Source organism: Megascapheus bottae, chromosome 12 (genome assembly GCF_031878675.1).
Source record: "Megascapheus bottae isolate mThoBot1 chromosome 12, mThoBot2.hap1, whole genome shotgun sequence".
NCBI lineage: Eukaryota > Metazoa > Chordata > Mammalia > Rodentia > Geomyidae > Megascapheus > Megascapheus bottae.
This window is the reverse complement of record NC_143520.1, coordinates 57,778,613-57,792,138: the sequence shown is the minus strand read 5'-3', so window position 1 is coordinate 57,792,138 and position 13,526 is coordinate 57,778,613. Positions and strand designations below refer to the sequence as shown.

The 13,526-nt window shown below is 42.8% G+C and overlaps 1 long non-coding RNA gene across 3 annotated transcripts in view; it reads right to left on the bottom strand.

Annotated features, from left to right (window-relative positions):
- Positions 1–13,526, bottom strand: part of LOC150056610 (uncharacterized) — a 138,816-nt gene that overhangs the window by 26,920 nt on the left and 98,370 nt on the right. The window contains exon 1 of one of the 3 annotated variants that reach the window (XR_016537278.1): positions 6,465–6,523. The exons of the other annotated variants lie outside the window; for them this stretch is intronic. This is a non-coding gene — a long non-coding RNA (uncharacterized LOC150056610). Of the gene's footprint in view, positions 1–6,464; positions 6,524–13,526 lie in introns of those variants that run through there. 3 annotated transcript variants of the gene reach the window in all.

Below are 13,526 nucleotides of genomic sequence, written 5' to 3'. Positions count from 1 at the left end.
CTGTTTTGAGTGGAGGTAGGTCACGAAGAGCCCTCTGGCAGGTCACAGGAGACTGGCAAGGCCCTGAGGTGTCCCTGAAGGCCCGGCATATGTAGGAGCTAAAAGACCAGTGGGAAAGAAGGTAACAAGCAGCAGAAAAGGGCTGAGAGGCAGACAGGAGCCATGCTATACACAGCCTGCGATCACACAGACGCCTCATACTTCCAAGTCTGCATTGTCTTCCAAGATGCCACTAAAGGAAGGGGAAGGCATGATTTGATTTCATTTTTAAACATTACCATGGCTTCAGTGTGGAGGCTTACAGGGCATACAGTGTATATGCAAAGGTCCGCAGGCAAATTTCCCATTTTTTACTTTACATTACAACCCAATCCACGTAGGGAAACACACAGGTGCACATGCATGTGTGCATGAACATACACACACACACACACACACACACACGCACAGATATCTATGAGAGGCAGACCAGTAGCCTAGACTGGCATCCTAATGACTCTTGACCAGCTTTTTTAATATCTGTAAAACAGCAACAATGACAATGTACTATGTAAATTCTTGTGGGGGGATACATAAGATAGTATATATAAAGATCATAGCAATGTTAGCTTTTTAAAAAATTGTTATATGCAAATACAAGTATCACAAAATAGAATTCAACTTTACCATATAAATTATGCTCTGTTTTCCATTCTGCTTCCCTGTCTCTGTATTTTTTTTTTTGGTGGCATTAGGATTTGAACTCAAAACTTCACCCTTCGAGTGGCAAGAGCCACTTGAACCATGCATTCAAACCCTTTTTTTCCCTCCGATTACTGTAGAGTCTCATTTTGTGCCTGGACCAACCTAGACAAAGATCTTCCCATTAACACTTCACAGCAACGGGGATGAATTGTCACACCACCATACCTAACTACTGGTTGAAGTAGGGCTCTGACAACATTTTCAGGCTGGCCTATCACTATAAGCTTGATCTCAGCTTAGGGTAGGGTTAGAGGGGATCATAAGCATGAACCCCTGGCACCTGGCTTCTTTCCCCAATTCTGTAGTGCTGGACAAGTTCCTCTACTGTGTTCTCAACAACCAGAGACAAGGGTCCCCATCCACAGTCGGAAATGAGGGCTTAGTCTCAGGTGGCAGAGACAGAAGAAAAAAATGAAGGCAACAGAGCTAATGGAACTTGGTGAACATTTGGATAGGAAGGAGGGGATGGAGGGAGGATATCAAATATACTCTCAAGCCCCTGGTTGGTAGCTGTCCCATTTTTGAAACAAGGATTCTTGGTGTTAGTGATACCTACGGAAGGAAGGAAGGAAGGGGAGGAGGGGGGAGGGAGGGGGAAGGGGGGAGGGAGGAGGGAGGGAGGGAGGGAGGGAGGGAGGGAGGGAGGAAAGGGGAGGGGAGGCAAAGAACTAAGGCCTATGATATGATAAGCTCTGCCTAACAAGGAGGCAGGAAGCTAAAACAGAACATAAGTAAGGTGAGCAAAAGAATGAGGAAATAAGGATAGGAAAGTAAATCTGTGGTGTCAAAACCTCACGGGACTCAGAAAGGAGACCCAGCAATCAGAAGACCATTCCATTCTCACTATTTAACCTGAGGCCAAGCTCTATTATGAGAAGACAGTACAAAATAGCCGAGATGTGCTGAAGTGTTGTCTTCCCTGTAGCATGTCTATGCCACATGTTTTTGCTCCTATATTATTTTCTAATACACATCCTACCACTTTTACTTAGGTTCACATTTTGCCTGAATTTTTCTCTTGTCAGATGCAAGAACTGGGATGTTTAGCTGTCCTAAGCTCTCTGGTAACGTGTGGTGTGGTGGCCATATGTATATCTTCTTTGGATTTTGACTGGTTACAGTAAGGGGATATTTTCAACTGTGCTGGGAAAGGAAAACCTGACTTCCTTTCAGTTGAGACTTTCTGCCTGGAAGACGGTTTGTGCACAGGTAACGAAAGGAAGGTTGGTTTCCACCTTTTCTCCAAGAATTCCACGAAGCCTCCCATCGCAAGTGTATTTGGAAGGAAGGAATGGATTTGTCCAGGTGGGATTGGCAGGGTGCACAGTCACCGAGACTGAATACTGCAGCAAGTGCCTGGCGAAGGATCAGGGATTGGGGCTCTCACCAAATGTCTTCCTACATAAAGCACTAATCACATTTAATTAGAGTCCATTTGTCCATCTGTTTCCTCTGCTAACCCAGCTGCTTTGGGGGCAGGGACTCTCTTCCCCTACCCTCCCCAGGACTCCCTCTCCAGCACACTGCCAGAGGTAGATGTGCAATAAACATGTGCTGAATGAATGACTTGTGACTCAACAGGACAAAGCTCCCAGAACGGCCCTTTCCAGTGAAGAAAAGTAAAAGAAAACAAGTGGGGAGAATTCTGGTCGTCTAAAGGGCCTAGAGTTGACAAAACTCAATGATTCAGCATAAATGTTAAGCCTGTAGAGAAAATGTTCAACTGGAATGTGCCTTTGTGAAGATAGAATGAAGGAATTGGTGGGATTGGAAGAGACGGGAGAGAAGATGGAAGAGGTAAGTTAGGCAGACTCCAGGGGAAAAAAGGTAAACCAAGGAGGAATTGAGGATGAGGCCTCTATATGCCAGAAATAAAATGGCTTGCCCATTAGACATTCAACCTCGCAAGACTGTGGTTGCTTTTGCTGTACTTCTTGTCTGAGTCTCTTACCTTTTGGGCTTGCAGGGGTGAGTATGTGTCTCATACTAGGCTCTTCATTGTTTCAGCTCTCCTTGTTTCTGAAACCTTCATTTTGTAGTGGTGGTTACTTTTGTTTTTTGTTTTCAAGGGGTGGTTACATATATAACAGTTCCTCCAAAGCACACACATGGCATAGGACTTTACAGCATCTCCTGCGATCCTCATCCCCTTTACAGGTGACTAGATGAAACTCCAGAGGATGACATGGCTCAGCAAGTGGCAACACCAGCACTCAAACCCAAACCCACCTGACTCAAAACCAAATCAATGTGCAATTACTCTAAAATTTTAGCACCATTATCTCTGCCACAGGGACATGAAGAACAGCCCGTCTGACTTGGAACAGCACTCTCTGCTTCCCAGGACATAATTAAGACTCAGCTCAGAAAACACACACACACACACACACACACACACACACACACACACACACTTTTTTTTTTCCAGCTTAGAAGGGCCATAATTTATCAAGAGGCACTTAATCATTTCCTACAAATATGTAAGTCAGGTCAAGCAAACTCAATGATTTAAAAAAATGAACAAGCTAACAGCATCATTTGTTTCTAAAAGAATGTTTAATTTGTAGTAAGAAAGCCAATGATACTGAGGGCAATCAAATCATTAGTGCTGGGTAGTGAGTACAATAATCACAGGAATTCTAACAGCTCCTTATTCCATTAGTCCCCCAGCTTTCATGTGAATTATTTCACCTGATTATCAATACATGTAAGGCAATAACTATATGTCCTACCACCACTACCACCACCACCACCACATACATGAGTAAAAAATGTGAGTTAGACAACTTCAGGGAGTCACCTAAGGTCTTTTTACAGAGCACTTAGGACTCTTGGCTGTAAGAAAACAAAACACCTCTACTTAGCTGAGGCAGAGGCCTTCAATGAGAGCAGCCAGGAAGATGGGGGCTCTCAAGTGAATACACTGAGCTCTACCTGTGCATACCATGCACTGGAGTCTGAGGAAACTGGCAGAGAGGGGATCACTCCAATGACACACAGTTTTCTTGACACCTGTGGGTATCCAGAATAAATTCTTCCCTTCACTTCTGAAAACAAAGTCGAGGAGGCCTAGAAGTTCAATCTTGGCAGGCCCTGTGCGTGGTCCCTCAGCAGAAGGGAGGGGTGCAGTCCTCAGAGGAGGAGGAGGACTGAGGCAGGTCAGTGAAACTACACACATAATTGCTGAGCCCAAACAGACTCTAAAACCATTGATCTTTCTATGTCACTGGCCATGAAATTTGGATACTAAATTGTAAAGCATCAACAATAAAAGCTCACCAGCACATAATAAGGGGCTAAGTGTGCAGTATGGATGCTTAGTGCAAACAATTAGAAGGGAGATCAACATAATCACTTATATCTAAGTAGACATCTACTATATAAATATCTACTGCCCTGCCTTGCCACCTTCCTCCTCTTCCTCCTCCTCCTCTGCCTCCTTGCCAGGTGATGAAGTCCTTTCTTCCAAAGAGCAAAGAAGGAATCAGAAACTACACAGAAGTAAAGTCAGCAGCTCAATTCCTGCCAAGAGCCTGAGGCCAACACGAGGCATCCGTCTATGTGTGCCCAGTGCCGATTCACAAAGCCAGCTACAACATGGCACAAGACCATCCAGAGGGAAGCAGGCAGCATGGGGTGCCCTTTAAATACCTATTGGATCTGATGGTCAAAGTCCATTCTCACTGGCTATGCACTGTCACAGTGACCTATAAGGAACTGAGGACTTTTTATTCTCTTCGCAAAGGTCTAAAGGACACCTACACATGTGACATCAATGCCTATTAATTTCAATAGTCCCAGCATTTTGCTTCTCTCCAACTCTGCTTCCTTTTCTCCTCCCACAAACCTGAGGTGCAGGTTAACATTAACTCAGCATTTAGAGTACACCCAGCACATTACGTCCCTCGTCTCACCTGCTCTCATGGGGACAACCTGAAACCACCCTACTTTAAACCTTCTTTACAGAAGAAGAAAAAAGCTGAGGAGAAGCAGAATCGAGCCAGGCTCTTGTGGCCAAGCCAGGGTCTCAGTCCTCACCACCTGCCCATCACTCTCCCTTTCTGGGACCACATTCAACACTCAATCGAAGAGGAATTCCTTAAAAAGCAAGAACATATGTGGCTGACCCTTCACATTTTTTCTTTATTGACATGAAATTCATGTAACATTTAGATATTCCCAATGTTGTGCAACCACCACCTCTATTTAATCCTAAAACATTCCCATCATCCCTACCATCACTAAGCAATCAATCCCCACCCACTAACCCTCCCCCCCACAGCACCTCTCAATCATCCATTTCCTTTCCCTTTCTATGTACTTATCTATTTTGGCAGAAGTGGGATTATACAATATGTGCCCTTTAGTGTTTCTTTTTCATTGCCTATAGCATAATGTGTTTACAGTTTATCCAGTGTGGGCTGTGTTTGTACTTTGTTCCTTTTTATGGCTGAGTAATATCTTATTGCATGGCTATACCATATTATATCCATGTATTGCTTGTTTTGCTTCTACCTTTTGGCTTTCATTAACAGTACTGCTATGAACATTGTTTTACAAGAATTTGCATTGTTTTCCGTCCTTTCTTAATTTTTTTTTTTTTTTTTTGGCAGTCCTGGGGCTTGGACTTAGGGTCTGGGCACTGTCCTTGGACACTTTTTGCTCCCTTTTTGTGCCCTGTCACATGAGCCACAGCACCACTTCTGGCTTTTTCTGTGTATGTGGTACTGAGGAATCAAACCCAGGGCTTCGGCCATGCTAGGCAAGAACTCTAACTAGGACAAACTCCCGGCCCTGTTTTCAGTTCTTTTGAGTACAGATCTAGAATGATACTGATGGATCACATAAATATTTTAATTTTTTTTTTTTTTTTGCCAGTCCTGGACTGGAGCTCAGGGCCTGAACACTGTCCTTGGACTTTCTCAAGGCTAGAGCTCTACCACTTGAGCCTCAGCACCACTTCTGGCTTTCTTTTCCCCCTATGTACGTGGTACCGAGGAATCAAAGCCGGGTCTTTGTGCATGCTAGGCAAGCACTCTACCTCTAGGTCAAACTCCTGGTCCCTTTGTCAAGATTTTTGAGTAACCATATCGCTTTAAAATATTCAAATTCTGCCAAGAAAGTTCAAAAGAAGCTGGGCACTGGTGCTCAGCCCTGTAATCTAGCTACTTAGGAACCTGATACCCGAGGACTGCAGTTCACAGCTAGCCTGGGCATACACATCTATGAGATTCTTATCTCCTGTAATCCAGCAAAATACTGGCCAATGCCAGCCTTGAACAAAAAAGCCAAACCAGAAGTACAACACCTTGAGTACTAGCAGCACCACCAAAAATAAAAAGTTCAAAGAAACTCAAAACAAGATGTAGAAGTACTGAGTAATCAAAATAGTTTAAAAAAAAAACTTTTCTGTCATCATTCTTCAACATGTTTGATCTGAGCACAAAGAATGCAAACAGAAGTGTCATTAAAAACAGAAACACAAGGAAGTGGAGCTGTGGCTCAAGTGGTAGAGCACTAGGCCTTGAGCTGAAGAGCTCAGGGACAACACCCAGGCCCAGGGTTCAAGCCCCACAACCGACAAAAATACAAAAGAAAAAAAAAAAAAAAACAACCAGACCACTACCAAAACAAAACAAAGCAAGACAGGAAATCCCACTATATGATGAGCAAGGGTTGTGGTAGGACTCGGGTATTTTTAACAACAAAACCACACCTACCCAGGACTCCACCAGGAACCACACAACTGCCTGTGAGACTTTCCAACCAAAGAAAACCTAAGGAGGACAAAGAAAGAGCATGAATACAGCATTCTGTGGCCAGAGAAAGTGAGATACGCTGCCCTCCTTGTCTTTCAGAAATACCATCTTTGTCGCTGGAAAAATTTAAGTCTCTCATGTTAAGCACAAGCAATCTTAACATCTCTCTGTAATCCATCCTTTAAAAGTATCTCTAACCAGTTTAACTATCATCAGTACCTGAACTGAGGCCAGATAGACAGATGACGAGACCACAAAATTATGCTATTTTTAACACGTATCAGGATGGCTAGACCCAAAAGTTAAGACCAGGAAGTAGGTTTTACACACTTACACACACACACACACACACACACACACACACACACATGCACGCACTACCTCCTTTTTTAAAGTTACAAGATTAGGAACACCAGAAGGACTATCTAAATATTTCTTCCTTGAAATGGTAAAAATCTGGAAGAATGAAAACTACGGCTGGGAAAAGAAATCATGCCTGAAGGTTACCAGTGTTTTGAGTGGGCCTTGAGCATCTTACCCACCCAAATCCATTATCTAAAGATTAGGAGTTGTCAGAAAACATAAATATAAAACCATATAAATAAAAGCCGACATTTTGAGTCTGTAACTCCCATTTTCTGCATGGGAAATAGGATGTTTCTTTCTCTCTTCCATCTCTCCCTAGTTTATCCTATTACACTATAGTAAATTCTTACTAATTTTATCTTATAACGCTCTCCTTTTGGTGAGACACCCTAAAATAGTTTTCACAAGTGGATATCAAGGACCTGTAATGTTTGTGAGTAATCTTCTTGCCCATCATCGGTGACAGAATGACTGGCTAAAACCTTAGACTGAGACCCAGGGAAGGATAAACAAGGAGGAGAGCCAAGCTGGGGTGTGTACGTGTTCACTTGGCAGTTAATCTTTCAACAGCTTTCACAAGGCTTCATGTCACCAGTGATGGTTATAACTAAGGCAGTGGTAAGACACAAGTGCAAAGGGACGGTACAAGGGATGCATCAGTGCCTTTAAATTAAGTGAAGAAACATTCTCTGAAGCTCACAGTCAACTAACTACAAATGACAAGACTGACACCTCTAATAAAGCAAGACACTGACACGACAGGGCCGGCTGGCTAGCCAGGTAACAGGCAGGTGAGTTGGCAGCGTTCTCTAGGCAGATGTTCAATTAGGCAGGAAGAGGGTGGAAAACAACTCAATTGATTCTTTGTGCACGCCTGTCCAGGAGAGCTATAGTCAGTCTGAAACATCAATGCCACGTTGAGACAAACACCACGTCCTTGCTCTTTACAACAATGAAGCCTAACAAAGAAACTCATACAAAATATGACATGACCCTGAAGAGTCATGGAAGCTTGCTAAAGTTCAAGCTAAAGTCAAAGGCCAAAGCAAGAAAGCACTTTTCTATGATCATGAAAGCCACTGTCCCTTCCAAGCATGACTCTTCTGGGCTAGCCTTCCCCTTGGGGGGAAAGGACACAGGCAGACAAATCACCACCCAAGTTGAGGGGCTCACTCTTATTTGTAATATTGCCTAGGGGTGAGGCTATACCAAGCTGACGATATGACCAATCAGGGAACTGTAATTATGGATAGATGGCAGGATAAGCTGATAGACCAAAACCTGCCTCTGAACCAAAATGGGAGGTCAGGGACTAGAAAAGAATGAAGTAAGAAGGACAAAAGAATGAGGGAAAAAAAGGGTAAGACAGTAAACCTGCAGCATCACAACTTTACAGGAAACAGAAAGGAAACTCACCAATCAGAAAACTATCTTCTAGGACTCCAATTCTCTTCTGGGCTTTAGTGCTGTCTTACTGTAGCAAATCTATGCCATGTGTTCTTTCTCTGCCATTTCTCTCTTCTACATTTTTTACTATGTAAATGTCTTGCCTGACTTCATCCCATCAGACATAAAGAACAAAGTCATTTAGCTGCTAACTTTCTGGTAACATGGACAGTATGTTGGCTGCAGAATTTGGGATTACGTTATGTCTTTTTTTAGCTTAGATTACACAAAAGGTCCCACTTAACTGCCTCTAACACCACAGGCAAACTGTCCATCGGAACACACTAAGAAAACAGACAAAAGGCATGTGGGATCCTGGAAGAGCTAAAAACAAGAGAAGCCAACAAGAACATAAAATCAAAGGTTACCAGGGCCAGTCTTTATCTATAGGTCCTTACCAAAAGGAGGGAAGTCTAACACTCCAGCAGACAACCTCAAATCACCCAGCCTGCCAGACACCACAAACGGCAGGCATTCCAACTAAATGTCTGAGCTATGGAGACAAAATCCTAGCTGCAGAGAAAAGAATACTAGGTGCACAGTAGATAGCAACATATCTAAAACAACCTCTTTAGCAATAGCAAAGCCAGGTCTATAACTCTCATCTCCTAAAAGGTGTAATGGTATCAGCATCTATTTGTTGCAGCAGACACAGTATGAATGGCTTTATGTATGCTTTCCTGTTTACTTCTCTCAAAATCTTTAAGGTGGTAGATATCCCTTTAAGCTCATTTTCTAAATTGAACACAGAGATTAAGGTTCTTACCCGAAGTCACATAGCTTGTTGGAAGCACAGACAAGCTAGGAACCTGGGTCTGGCTTTAAAAAAAAAAAAAAAAAATGTGCTCTTGCTGAGTGCTGGTGGCTCACACCTGTAATCTCTGATTAAGATCACAGTTTGAAGCCAGCCCAGGCAACAAAGTCCATGAGACTCTCGTCTCCAATAAATTACCAAAAAAGCCAGAAGTGGCTCAAGTGGTAGAGCACTAGCCTTGAGAAAAAAAAAAAATAACTCAGGGACTGCACCCAAGCCTAGCGCTCAAGCCCCAGGACTAGCGCCACCTCCCCACCCTCCAAAAAAGTGCTCTTATCCATACTTGACTGTTGTTACTAAAATATGTTACCTTCAAACAAGGGAGAAAATATACTTTCAACTAAAGTCAGAAACTATCTTTCTGATAATTTAAATGTCTACCACTAGAGATAATCATTTAGAGATATAAACAGTTAAGATTATTTCGCTTGGGAGAGAAAAGGCTCGTGACTTTCCAAGATGGATAACAAAAGTGAACAGACCCTAATATTAAATGAGGAGCTGGTGCCAATTCCAGCTGATTTGAACTGATCTTCAGCAAGACACTGTGGATGAAGAAGATTCACATGGAGTTAGTGGGTCTGGTTCTGAGCACCAGCTGGTTAACTTCTAAGCTTAGTATCTGACAGATCTTAGACCTCCTGAAACTATCACTGGACTGACGCAAAACCACCAGCTTAAGTCTATACACTGCTTCCTGCAATCTTGGGAAACTTGCTTTTTGAGCAAAGAAAAGACATCTGGGTTTTCCAAATGCTATTTTTGTTTCAGACTCCACTGCAACAGCCCTTCACTGTTGATGAACTACGCTTGATCTTCTCTACATTAAAACCAGACATCTCCTATATGTGCACACACCTGCTCTGTGGCAACATACACCTCCACTCTGCCACAACCAAACTACACACCAGAGCTATGAGCTCCATTCAAGATCAACACCTATAACAAGACTAGAGCCCCAGATGGGGCCCAGAGGGATGTACCCTGAAACCCACCGGTGAGTACCAAATCTCTCTACATCAAAAAACCAAGAGAAACAGGTAATGGCTACTGGGGCTTCTCAGATGCCATTTCTTCTAACCCTCAGCACACCTCTGAGATAGGAGTCTTTTATTACTCCAAGCTTAAAGACAGAGGAGTCACAAAACTAATGACTTCACACATGAATTGCAACCCAGGTTTCTTAGACTTGGTCCCAGCTCTTAACCACATTCTTGACACCACAGAGGAGTAACTCTTTCCCCACCCTTGGCCCTCAGAGGGCTGAGTAACTGAGTCTACAAAATAAAGGGCAGGATTAACAGAACAGGTTTACAAGTTTCTGTACAGGACCACCATATTAAAAAAAAAAAGGGAATATTCCAATACTCACAAGATCTAAAAGCTTATCAGGCCTCTTTACGGGCTAGGGCAGAAGTAGCACACAACTTAAAGAAGAGTAAATGACTTCTAAGAAAGATGAACAAGCCCTCCAGTTCAGAGATAGCTTAAGACAAACCTAGCCAGCATGGCATGGACCTCCAGCCTCTCCCGGGACGGCAGTTAGTCTCCTCTGGTTGGTGGGATTCTGGGGAAGGGGATTTAAGACAACTGAATTCCTTCTGGACCTATTATAACAAAGTTATCTATTATTATAAATAGATGTATCTCAGAGGAAGTTCCTCCCTCCAATTAAGTGCTCTCAGTATGAAGTCCAAAGAGACATATTTTGGGGTGATATTTCCTGTACCTTTCTGTTTTCATCCATAAAGCAAAAGTAAGACCATCTTTCTGTATCCTTGACAGGGCAATATGGTTCTCAAACTGTACTTGCAGTCCAAAGGCAAAATTATTAGCATTTCTACAAGCTAGACCAACCAATCAACTAAGAACTTAGCACCGGACAAAGGATAGGACAAACAAAACAACAAAGAGAAGACACTCATGCCACCAAAGACTCCCCAATCTTACCAGGATTGAGCTGATATACAATTTCTCTTTCTCTAGACTATCGACCATAAATGATAGTCAGAAATATATGCACATTATGACTCAGAACACGCATGGAGCTTTATTGTGTGATGCACGAATATTTTTTGTTCATTAAAAAGAAGTCAAAGTTCCTTTCTTGAATACTTGTTTGTTAAACATGTCATTTAAAATATGATATAAAAATCAGTGTTAATAAATTCTTTTAAAAGGGGGTGGGGTCAAAGCCTAGCACTGGTGGCTCATGCCTATAATCCTAACCATTCTGGAGGCAGAGATCCATCTCCAACTACTCTAGAGGCTGAGATCAATCTCCAATCAAAAAAGCCAGTTGAGGCACAAGTGGTAGTGCTAGCCTTGGGGGGGGCGGGAGGAGAAACACAAAAAACCCTCAGGGACAACGCCCAAGCCCCAAGTGTAGGTCTCAGAATTGGCACGCACATGCGCATGCATGCACACATACACAACATGGAGAGTTCAATCCATTGAAGTGAAATTGTGGCCACTGTGATTACAGACTACATGTAGGGCTACATGTCCTACTCTCATTTAAGTTTCTTGGGATGCTGGATTAAATTTTTTATCACTAGATAGGTTCCCAGGACAGATCAATCAGTGTATCAGATTTGAGAGACTACAGTGTGGCCCTGAATTCAAATGCTGACTCTTGGCTGGGCTACGAATAATTCGACAAATAGTGTTTGACTGGCATGGTGGGAGCCCTGGATTCCATAGCCAGCAGTATAAAAACAAACAACAACAAGAAATTAACAGACGTTTCCTGAAAATCTTGACTTAGAAGCAGGAGATAAGATCAGTCCCCACTTTCGGCTCATCCCAAGGCACCACCTGGCTCCTGGTTCCATGCTTCTCACAGAAGGGTTATGTCCATGGCTTAAGAATGAGATCGTCTTGTGGCACCAGTCTGGGGGATGGAGCATTCAGAAGCTTTGGCTGCACACAGCTAATGGTGCGTGCCCCTGGTGATTGATTGAGGGTCAGTTCTGTACAATAAATGGCCATGTTTATGAAAATGTGATCTGCCTCTCAGCCTTCTTGCTCTCACATTATAAGAACCAAAATCCATCACATCTGTTACATAGGAGTCAGTTGTTGCACATCAGAATATGAATCATCCACGTGTAAAATAATACAGGGCACAAGTGTCGGCAGAGCTTGCTGACAAGCTGGTTGACTGACTGAACCATGTTGGATAACAGAAGCCTAGGAGTCTCAGAGCATGTCATGCTGAGAAACTAAGTCCTTAATCATATTTGCAATTCTATAGGTATTAAAAAATCACAGTTTACATATTTGTTTAAAGCATCACCACTACACCACAACCACCCCGGTAAGATTCAATCTCTGAAAAATCCCTGTCTATATTCACAGCAATATCAGCAACAGTCTTACCTTTAGGCCTGTATCCCCTAAGCTATAAGTTTCTTTGAAGTCCAAGGTAAAGAAAACTGATTTTTGGAATCCCCAAAGATCAAAAACCCCACAATTCACTTCCCTGGCTCCTCTGAAACTTACCCTAGAATTATGTATACTCAAATTTACAAAAATTAAGTAGGAAAAGAGAAATGGGAGGGGAAAAGGTCTCTCTCTAGTGGTACAAAATGTTAAGCTGAAATCGACGAGATGGTTGAGTACATTTTCTCACAAGAGACCAGAGGATTTTCAGTCATCTCAGGACAAGTACATAGTGTAGTGTGCTAAGAGTGAAGGTGTCGTCTGGCAGTGTGGCTCAGTGGCAGAGTGCTTGTCTAGCATGCATGAAGCCCTGGGTTCAATTCCTCAGTACCACATATACAGAAAAAGCTGGAAGTGACACTGTGGCTCAAGGGGTAGAGGGATATAGCCTTGAGCAAAAGAAACTCAGGGACAGCGCCCAGGCCTTGAGTTCAATCTCTACAACTGGCCAAAACAAAAACAAAAACAAAAAAAAGTAAAAGTGTCCAATATGCATATTTAAAATACCTGTTTCTCTTGTGAGATTGAGCCTGTTACTCTTGTGAAATTGGAGACACACTGTAAACATGTACAGGAATGTCACAATGAATCCCCCTGTATAACTACACAAAATTTTTTTGAATGTGTTACTAAAATCTGTCATGCTATTTCTTAATTTTGCAAACACTGGGCTGAGCACTTCAGAGAGGCCCCAGGGTTAAGATGGACTTTCCTAGGCTTTGGTTATCTGCAACTGAAGCAACTATTCAGAACCCAAAGTGAAAATCGTGGCAGACTCTCTGCAGTAAGGGCCCTTTGTGCTCCATCTATGCTTCCTGTCTTGGTACAGGATCTACAGTGACTCATTACTGCTGCCTGTGGGGAGAAGACTCTTCCTCAATCCTCAAATTCCTTAGCTGAGATGCACAATTTTTTTCAAATCATGCTGGCTGAAACTAAAGACAAATACTAAT